Raw genomic sequence first — 10,567 nt, forward strand, 5'->3', positions numbered from 1 at the left:
GCTCTATCCGTCTGAGCCACCGAGGCACAGAGGACTGTGTGACTGCAGGGATTTATCCCTTGCACGCTCCCCGTGAGACCCACATTCCCAACTTAATGTCTACACACTACATTCGTAGAGCCCCTGTCCATTATACTCATTACTCGCGGCAGACAATCTTACCGAGTCCCGTAAGAGTTCGGGAAAAGCGTCTGCATTCAGCACAGAAGAAGAAGGTCAATGGCCGGTTAGCCTTACCTATATATGGAGATGGTATCTGTTCTTTCGGACATGTCCGAAAGAACAGATACCATCCTCTTATATAGATGAAATTTGCTGTCAACAATTCTAGATTTACATCTACGTACTGCGGCGGACAAAAGTATGGAAACACCGAAAAGCGCAACACACTACCATGTCTAATACGGTGTAGGAAAGTCGTTGCCATTCAAAGTAGATTCCAGTCGCCTAGGAATGGATAAATAAAGGTAGCGTATGGTTTCCATAGTAACCTTGTAGCGTCCTCCCTGCAAAATACAGGCAAGTGCAAGTAAGGATGGTGGAGGCGGACAGCGACAATGCACCCTTGTCTCCATAGTAGACCATAAAGACTCAGTAATACTGAGAAGTGATGACAGTGGTGTCCAGGGGAGGGGGGGGGGGGGGGAGAGATGTGACACTTCATCCTCGCGCTCATAGAACCAGTCTTGGACGATCCGAGCTGTGTGAACGGGGGCCTGTCATCTTGGGACGCTGCGTCACCACTGAGGTGGACCTGATGAGCCAAAATGGTCACTTAATCACTGTCAGTAATGCGACCTTACAGAGTGACAATGGAGCCCATGGAATAGCACGACACGGTTGTCCAGATCATCACCAAACACGCGCCGTGTTTCACTCTTTGGAGGTAAACTCAGTCAGTGGTTGGAAACAGTGTAAAACGAGACCCGTCCGTCCAAGTGACATTCTTCCATTGCTCCACAGTCCAGATTTTATGGCTTTTGCACCATGTTTCCTGTTACGAGCTTTTACGTTACTGATAGGTGGTTTTGGAATTGCAGCTCGCCCTGCCGTTCCCTGCTTATGGAGCTCCCTTGGTGTTGTTTTGGTGCTGACAAGACTCGCGAGTGCGATCTTCAGTTATTCAATGACTTTTGCGGCTGCCGTCCTCTTATTTTTCGTCACAGTCTTCTTTGATGATCGTCTTTCATGAACACTCATCACTCACTTTCTTCAGCGTTTTGACTTAGGTAATGATGTTTCTCCGATTTCCCTGCATGCACTGCATATCTACGATACGATGCCTCTTGAAACACTAAACACTTCGGCTTCTTTGGTTACGGAAGCACCCGTCATAAGAGCACGATCATGGTGATTGGTTAGTGGGGCGCTCAACTGCGGGGTCATCAGCGCCCGTACAAAGTCCCATTCTTTACACAGTCCAATTTTAGCCACTTTCACGAATGATGATGATGAAATGATAAGTACAACACAAACACCTAGTTCTCAGGCAGAGAAATCCCCGACCCGGCCGGGAATCGAACCCGGGAGCCCGTGATCCAGAGGCAGCAACGCTAGCCACTAGACCACGCGATAAGAGCACGAATAATTTTCTCACGTTCGAATCAGCTCCCACATAATGTTCTCACCACTGCCCAGAACGCTGTTCTGATCACAGCTGACACAGAACGTGAGGACATTGCATAGGTGCTACCTGTGACCTTTCTTTAAGGTTTGAGTGTGGTTGTCTTATTTACGCATAGCTTCTCTGAGGCTAAGTGGCATAACGGGCAATAAGTTTCCTCCAACGAAATCGATCAGCAGCGAGGTTTTCAGATTTCTCTCAGTCTATGTCCATGCACTGTAGAGACATTCCTCGACTTCCGTATCCATCCGTTGGTTTCCAGAACAGCGCATATTTGGGATTCTTAAATCTTTCGTGCATAGAGCATGCCTCACGAGCTTCAATCTTCTTTCAGCAACTGTTTCAGGCAGGCTGCATAAACTACTTCTCCTCTGCACTTCGCTATCTGAAACATGGTCGTGACAACTGATCTTCAATCGTCGTAGATGAAAAACATTGGGCTTGTGTGCTGATTTTACTGGCATATTTCAGGTCTCACTTGCGTATATGGTCATTGATAGGACGGTGGAGTACAGCCACAACCTTTTTTTCATACTTATACAGTCTAATTGCCATACGGATCGCATTCGTTGAAAACTTCAGGTTTCCCAGTTCTGCTGTTGATGTCTGCATCTTCGTCCCCATTATTACAGAATAGAGCTACCAAGCAGTGGAATTCGGTCATCATCTTGTAGTACCCTCTGTTGCACAATATAATTTCAGTTGATGCATTTCCAACTATTATGCACATCTTATTTGTTTTACCACCACTTTTTTAGCCCTACAGAGTTAGCCGTTTCATCCAGCTTGGTAGTCATTAGTTGTGAACTTTATGGCGTTTCTGCCGGTAGTACGATGGTATGATAGAGGTACTTAAAAATAAAAACCAGTCATTGAAAGAAGGAACGAATAATTCATCGGCTGGCTCTTTAAATCTGCACACACAAGAAATATGTCTGACATGCAGCAATACAAATTTTACTCGCGAAGGTTGATTATGTTGTTTCGCATATTCCTCCCACGACATTGACGAATTCATCTGATAATGAACAACGAGTAACAATTTTTTTGATAAACAGTGAGAGACACTATCATCAGCATCAGCTTCATCATCATCATCATCATCAGTCCTTTAGACATCCACTAGACTTCGACACGCTTCACGGTCGGCGAAACACGTCCAATCTGTTTCTGCATGTTCTCTAATATCATTACATTTACCGTGGATATCGTCTTTTCAAGATATAATTACCTCATTGCCTACGTTATCTGTAACAGATTAAATAGACGATGAAAGTGCAAACCTCTCGTGCCATGAATATATTCTTTTTTGTATTCAAGTCTGAAATACATACAGCAACATAGCGGTGTGTGAAAATATTTGTAGCTCACACATTCCCATCCAAAAAACATAGGTACAGGACAATTTAACAAGGAATCACATGCGAAAAGGGATCTAAGGGGGACATGCTCTGGGACGTGAGTCACAAGAAAACGCGAACACAGGTTTGTGGTTCACAAAGTTTTATTACACACATCCCCAAAAACCGTCGTACAAAATCCTTTACAAACCGGCCCTCCAATAGCCACCAATAACAAATATCGTTAAAAACTTTACACAGTCTTTGTAAGATTATGCGGAATGAAACAAGTTAAGTAAAGATCCTTCCTTTGTAACTAAATCGCAAATAGTCCCAGATAAATATAGATGACAGGGATAATTGCCCACAAATTTAACAGGAATTTACCGGGACTAAATCCCCATCGGTAAAACAAGCAACAGTACAGAATATTAAATGACAGATTTCAAGTAAAAGAGCAAAAACCCCCACGGGAATCTTACACCAATAGACAGATCATAGAGCAACGAAATTCCGCCAATTACATAGTGACTTATTGCACTGAACTCATTCGTGAAATCCCTCTCAAGTATCACAACAGTATTTACGCAGAAAATAAAGTTATCTCAACAGTTTAAGTTCCACGCAACAGCGGGCACAGCCCAACGGATGACCCACCCTAAAACAAGAGTGACCAAACTACTAGGAACAGAGGACGCACCTTGCCGCAGCCCGAACTCATTAACGAGAGGAAACTCCAAATAATTACATGAGAGAATATTGAACTTCTGTCAACTACCGGGGCGAGCAGCGACTCTGAGAGGATACGGCCAAGTAGCGCCGAGCTTCATCAAGACGCAGGTGGCCGAGCTAATGTCGTCCCAACATATTTCGATGAAGGTGCCGCTCCCTGTATTGGTTAATCCGGAACTGACTGTGCCCGCCGCTCGTAGTACACTGTAACCTCAAACAAATAGCACGGAAAATTATTCTTTACTCTTACAGGCGGACCCCAATAAGAAGCATTAAGTCTGGAGAAGTTAACGGCTTGTCGAAACAAGAGCATAAAAACCCGTAATACAAGACATCAAAGTCACGGCCCATCCAAAAGAAGACCACAGAATAAATCATAAGATACTCAAATAACATTACAAACTTACTGTCTTAACAGTAAACATGGCCTGCACACTATTCTAAAATAACTCATGCAGACTTCACGCTACTCACGCTTAGTACTCCCGGCACTGAGCAACGTTTTACAATCTCAACGGCACTACTCAACATATAACGGAACCAAAAGTGAGATCCTTATTCCTGCCGCGGAGAGGATAATGGCATACAAGTCACTGTTTCCGGCTGTGAACACAAATTACGATCAGACTGATCACAAACACAACTTCAAAGAAATAGCTGATGCCCACTGTTAGTAGCAGCAAACGGAGAGAATCCGCGTAGCGTACATAGGCATCCAACATCAGACAGTACAATATACACACTTGCAAGTGCATTGGCGCCCATCACCTCCAGCCCCCCGCCGACACACTCCTCAAATCGTAACACAGCGCGGTGCGCAACCAACGCTTCTCCGTAACGGTCACTCCAAGACTCGCCAACACAACATATGCCCAAGCAACGGGCAAGCACGGCCACTAGGGCCCCGTAGCGGAAAACCAAGATAGCCAGAGCCGGAAGCGCTGCTCTTAAATAATGCCCATAAGAGGAAAACCAAAGAGAAAACGCGCATGCCAGCACGAGGGGGATTACTGCTCCTACTAGATACGAGAATCACTGGCTCCCAGAGACTCTCCCACGGCTCAGCTCTACATCAGGAGAAGAATTAGAAGAAAACGAAACATTAAGTATCCGGACACCGCAATGCAATGCGGTATTGACCACTAGATGTCACGAGAGACTGACCCGCCAGTATAAAAGGAGGCGAGGAGTATTCCGTTGTCAGTAGAAAAGCAGTGCCAGCGGAGTGGGTTGATCAGGAGAGCTCAGTGATTTGGAACGTAGACTACTCGTTGGGTATCACCAGAGTAACAAGTCCAATCCTTCTAAAGCTGCCCAAGTCGACTGTTTGTGACGTCACTGTAAAGTGCAAATGCGAAGAAACAACCACAGCTGAAATAACACCACACGCAGCTCATGTACTGATAGACAGCGACCATCTAGCGTTGCAGGGGGTGGATGTAAAAAACGAACGAAACCAGCAGAAGGAATCACTTGTGAGCTCCATAGTGCCACCAGCAGGCCAGATAGCTCAATGACTGTGCGTTGAGAGTTAAAAGTAATGGAAAACAATGGTCGAGCAGCGACTAATGAAGTTGTATAAAGAGCGACACCACTGGACAATGAATGACTGGAAACGTGCAATCTGGAACGACGAATCACACATTTCTCTGTGGCAATCCGATGGAAAAATTGGGTTTGGCGAATGCCTGCAGAACGTTACTTGCCGTCATGTGTAGTGCCAATAGTGAAGTACAAAGAAGGTAGTTTTACGCTATGGGGTAATGTTTGATGTTAGGAAGTAGCCTTGGTGTTGTACTTAAGTAAATGCTACATGCGCAAGGATTGTGTACTGCGTTCAGCAGAGGCACAGTTCGAAGACGACGATTGTTTGTATCGCATGACCATGCACACTTTGACAAAGCAGAACCTGCAAGGCAATGATCTGTAGACGGTAACATTCCTGAAATGGTCCGACCTGTCTAGAGTCCCGACCTGAATCCAATGGAACACCTTTGGGATGAGGTAGAAAGTCGACTTCGCTCTAGACCCCAGAGCGCAACATCACTGCGTTCTCTGGTTTCGGCTCTTGAGGTTGAATGGGCTTCCACAGACACTTAGACACCTCACTGAAAGTGTTCCCAGCATAGATTTAAGCGGTTATAGAGGCGAACACTGGACATACCCCATATTAATGTCCATTAACAGGTGCCGAGAATCTTTTGATCAGATAGTGTTTAACATGTACGTTAACTACATCAAGATCATAGAAAGAGACAGTGCAAACTTATTTAAGTAGCAGTAAAAATTTCTTCTTCCTTTCTTCCTCTTTCTACGATTTTTCTACACAAAGCGGTGCCTCGCGCATCCCAGTTTCCATCTCCTTTTATCTTGCCATTTCTCATCTTGCATGGCTCTGTCCTGCATCGCACGCCTCACTCCACCGTTCTTACGTAGCCGGGATTTTTTCCTCTTTTCGTGTGTCGTGGAGGTCTCCAATGCCGTATTTTAGAATGCCATATTTCCTGTGGCATTATTCTAAGATGTTCATACAGCGTTAGCTGTTCGTTTTCAACTGGGTCCACACTATCCTTGGTGACTCCCAATTGTTCTGGTAACACTTCATTCCTTGTTTTATCTCTTCTAGTTACTTCTCAACTTTTCTCAAAAGCTCATTTGTATTGCATTCAATTTTTTCTGATTGCCCTGGAGACTTCCCACAATTTGGCGCCGTACAGACTTATCCTCTCAACTGTAATTTTATATATTTTACTTTTCACATTTTTGACATATTTTTATTTCACGTAATGTTGTGTAACAGCTTAATTGCCACCATTTCCTTTCCTATTCTCTGCTTTATTTCCTCGTTGTTTCCACCTTTGTCCGAGATGACTGTTCCTAAATATTTGTATAATAAGCTACACTTTACTATAGATGCATCACCATGGCAAGATCCCTTCCTGTGTCTCCGACAACCAAAATTTGAAAATGTAAATACTTTAAAATATTTTGGTTTGCTGGTAGACAGTCCTAAAACATACAAAATATATAAAGCCTCGAAACAAAAAGACAGAGCGTGCTACGCAAAATTGCAAATATTTAGTTTCGAAATCAAAAGAGGAAAGAGATTTACTATCTTTAAAACGTTGAAGAGAGTGTTTCTTACTTGTGGGACAGAAGTTTTGACTCTAACTAACCCAATGAATAAAATTTACGAGCTTTCCAATCGAAAATATTAAAGAATAAATGATGACGTAGAAAACGGAAGCCCTCCTACGGCTGGGCCATCTACGAAGACTGCCAGATGCCTATCTGTCCAAAACATACCAGGGCGTAGATGTTTTCTAATAGAAGAAAGAGATAAGACAAAACAGGGGTGCTTCGATTATATTACATGCAAAGAAGTAATGAATGCGTATAGCTGCAGAGAGAAAACTAGCAATGGAGTCAACTCTATTGTAGAATTGTATGATAGGGTAATGTACGATACGCGACCACCATAAAATTCGTGGGACGTTAAATTCCCCCTCCCCGTCTTTCAGCGCAGTTCCGTCTTCAGGTCAAAATTCGTTTGTTGTGTACTCACAACTACCTTTAAATGTCGTCGGTAACGATTCGCATCATCACGTTGCATATATCTCTGCAATATCATAACCATTCTGCATGACGGCTTTTATAAGAACAACATTAAAGAGAAAAGAAGAAGATGAGGTTTTAACGCCCCGTGTGACGTAAAATAGATGCGAAAATCTGCTATTAGGGAGTATGCGTGTCTAGCTGTAACGGGTATGCTTAAACGCTAAGAAGTGTGCCAAACTAGCAGAAAAGGATCTTTAAAGACTTTGAGCAGGTGATTCAGTCACGGCCTCGCGCTAACCGCACGCTGACTGCGCAAAATACGGAGCTGTGACTCACTTCATTCTTAGCTCTCTCGTAGCACTGTCACTCAAGCGTAAGTTCTCATTGTATCGACTGCTGACCTCCTTCAGAACAGCGTTTTATTCTCTTCACGTATTAGGCGAAGTTGCCTGTTACGGTACACTATTTCTTCATCCTTGGCACTTGTAATTTCTACTCTTTTAGGGGATTCTGTCACTCTCCATTCTTTCTAGAAGTTCGTCTCATTTTTTTATGTCATCTAAAATGTTATCATTTAGAACAAAAAATTTTAGTTCTTACCAAGCATCTACTGTGCAACCTTTTACTCTTCTCAGGAATTTCATTTCTTATGGCTGAATAGGGCCTTCTTGGTTGTTTGTTAATGACCCTGGTCGCGCTTCCATAGAGCAGTGTGGGGCATGCAAGAGTTTTATAGAGTTTAATTTAAGTTCCGTCTTAAAGTTTTCTCATAATTATACCACATATCCAGCTCAATTTACTAAGCTCAATTTCAATAGTTTCCTGTAGCCATGTCACCTCACATCCTCGGTAACTGAAGTGGTTTAGCTCTAAAATCTTCCGATCTATTGTTATTTTGGTTCTAAGTGTTCTTTCTCCGTGAAGGTCATTGTCTCAGGTTTTAGGACTCCTGACTTCGGTAGCTAGAAACGGAAGATCCTGTTGTCCGTCTGTCTGCCTGTCTGTATGTCCGAATGTTAAAAACCCTTTTTCTCAACAACGAGCGAAACTGATCAGTTTGAAATTTATGTCACATACTAAGGTCTGTTATCCCTTGGCGGTATAAAAAATTTAAGCTCTACGGCAATGCAACAAAAAGATACAGTCATTTATGTCACATATTTTGATGCTCGTAAACTTACACATCAAGACCTGTAGGCTACTTCCCGTGGACCTAGAATCATGAAATTTGTCAGGAAGCAAGGGTCCACGGCAAAAGTGAAGAAAAAAATCCGAAAAGTATTAGTCTGTAATTTTATCACCGAACAAATTTTTGTTTGTCATTTTTTCTTAACCCTTTTTTCTCAGGAACAGGTAGATTTATCAAGTTGAAATTTATATCACATACTAAAGTCTAGCATTTGTAGACTTAGAGGAAGCTTTTGGCAACGTTGAGTGGAATACTCCCTTTCAAATTCTGAAGACGGCAGGGGTAAAATATAGGAAGCGAAAGGCTGTTTACAATTTGCACAGAAACCAGATGGCAGTTGTAAGAGACGAGGGACATGAAAGGGAAGCAGTGGTTGGGAAGGGAGTGAGACAGGGTTGTAGCCTCTCCCCGATGTTATTCAATCTGTATATTGAGCAAGCAGTAAAGGATACAAAGGAAAAATTCGGAGCACGAATTAAAATCCATGGAGAAAAAATAAAAACCTTGAGGTTCGCCGATGACATCGTAATTCTGTCAGAGACAGCAAAGGACCTAGAAGAGCAGCTGAACGGAATGGACAGTGTCTTGAAAGGTGGATATAAGATGAACATCAACAACAGCAAAACTAGGATAATGGAATGTAGTCGAATTAAATCGGGTGATAGTGCGGGAATTAAATTAGGAAATGAGACGCTTAAAGTAGTAAAGGAGTTTCGCTATTTGGGGAGCAAAATAACTGATGATGGTCGAAGTAGAGAGGATATAAAATGTAGACTAGCAATGACATGGAAAGCGTTTCTGAAGAAGAGAAATTTGTTAACATCGAGGATAGATTTAAGTGTCAGGAAGTCGTTTCTGAAAGTATTTGTATGGAGTGTAACCATGTATGGAAGTGAAACATGGACGATAAATAGTTTGGACAAGAAGAGAATAGAAGCTTTCGAAATGTGGTGCTACAGAAGAATGCTGAAGATTAGATGGGTAGATCACATAACTAACGAGGAGGTATTGAATAGAATTGGAGAGAAGAGAAATTTGTGGCACAACTTGACTAGAAGAAGGGATCGGTTGGTAGGGCATATTCTGAGGCATCAAGGGATCACCAGTTTAGTATTGGAGGGCAGCTTGGAGGGTAAAAATAGTAGAGGGAGACCAAGAGATGAATATACTAAACATATTCAGGAGGATGTAGGTTGCAGTAGGTACTGGGAGATGAAGACGCTTGCACAGGATAGAGTAGAAAGGAGAGCTGCATCAAACCAGTCTCTGGACTGAAGACCACAACGACAACAAACTTAAGTCCACGGTCCCTAGGCACTGTAAAAAATCTAAGCTTTTAAATCAATGCGATCAAAAGATATGACCATTTATGTTACATATTTTGAAATCTTGCCAGTATCGATATCGGTAGCAGGTAAAAATTGCCGAAATTCTCGATTCTCGGAATGGACAAACTATCTATGCACATACGTAAGTTTGGGCGGAGCCCTCTGTGCGTGAGTCCCACTCGCATTTATCCGGATTTTTTTCTGTCGAGATCTCCCTGTCAAATTTCGAACTTATTTACTTCAGTAAGTAAATTCCTTTCTGAAGGTTTATCTTTATCTACTAGGATCACTGCATCGCCAGCACATAGTAAGTCGTTTAATAGCGTCATCATATCCAGGTACATTTCTTATGCATTATTTCATGTATGTCAAAGTTGAACGAAGTTGGGGAGATACGGCTGCCTTGTCGTACACCTCTATTATTCCGTATCACGATAGTAATTTTTCCGTGGAGACCTACGTACAAACACTCTACCGCATTTATTAGATGTTTCGAATATCCGCTATTCGTCATCACCTTCTAAAGTTTTCGTCTGTTGACATTATCAAAAGCTTTTTTAACTGATAAAAGTAATGGATGATTCTCTACTATATTCTCTGCGTTTTTGTATTATCTGCCGTAAAATAAAATCTGCACCTATCGTGGAGCGTCCTTTCCTGAAATCCATTTTTTCCGCATGCAGTGCTACTTCCGTTACGTTTGTAAGTCTTCCGTTTAAAATCTTAGCGTATATCTTGTATGCTGAGACCAGTAACTTATTCCACTGTAGTTATTGCACAGGCTTTTATCTCCTTT

Source organism: Schistocerca serialis, chromosome 9, assembly GCF_023864345.2.
Source record: "Schistocerca serialis cubense isolate TAMUIC-IGC-003099 chromosome 9, iqSchSeri2.2, whole genome shotgun sequence".
Lineage (NCBI taxonomy): Eukaryota > Metazoa > Arthropoda > Insecta > Orthoptera > Acrididae > Schistocerca > Schistocerca serialis.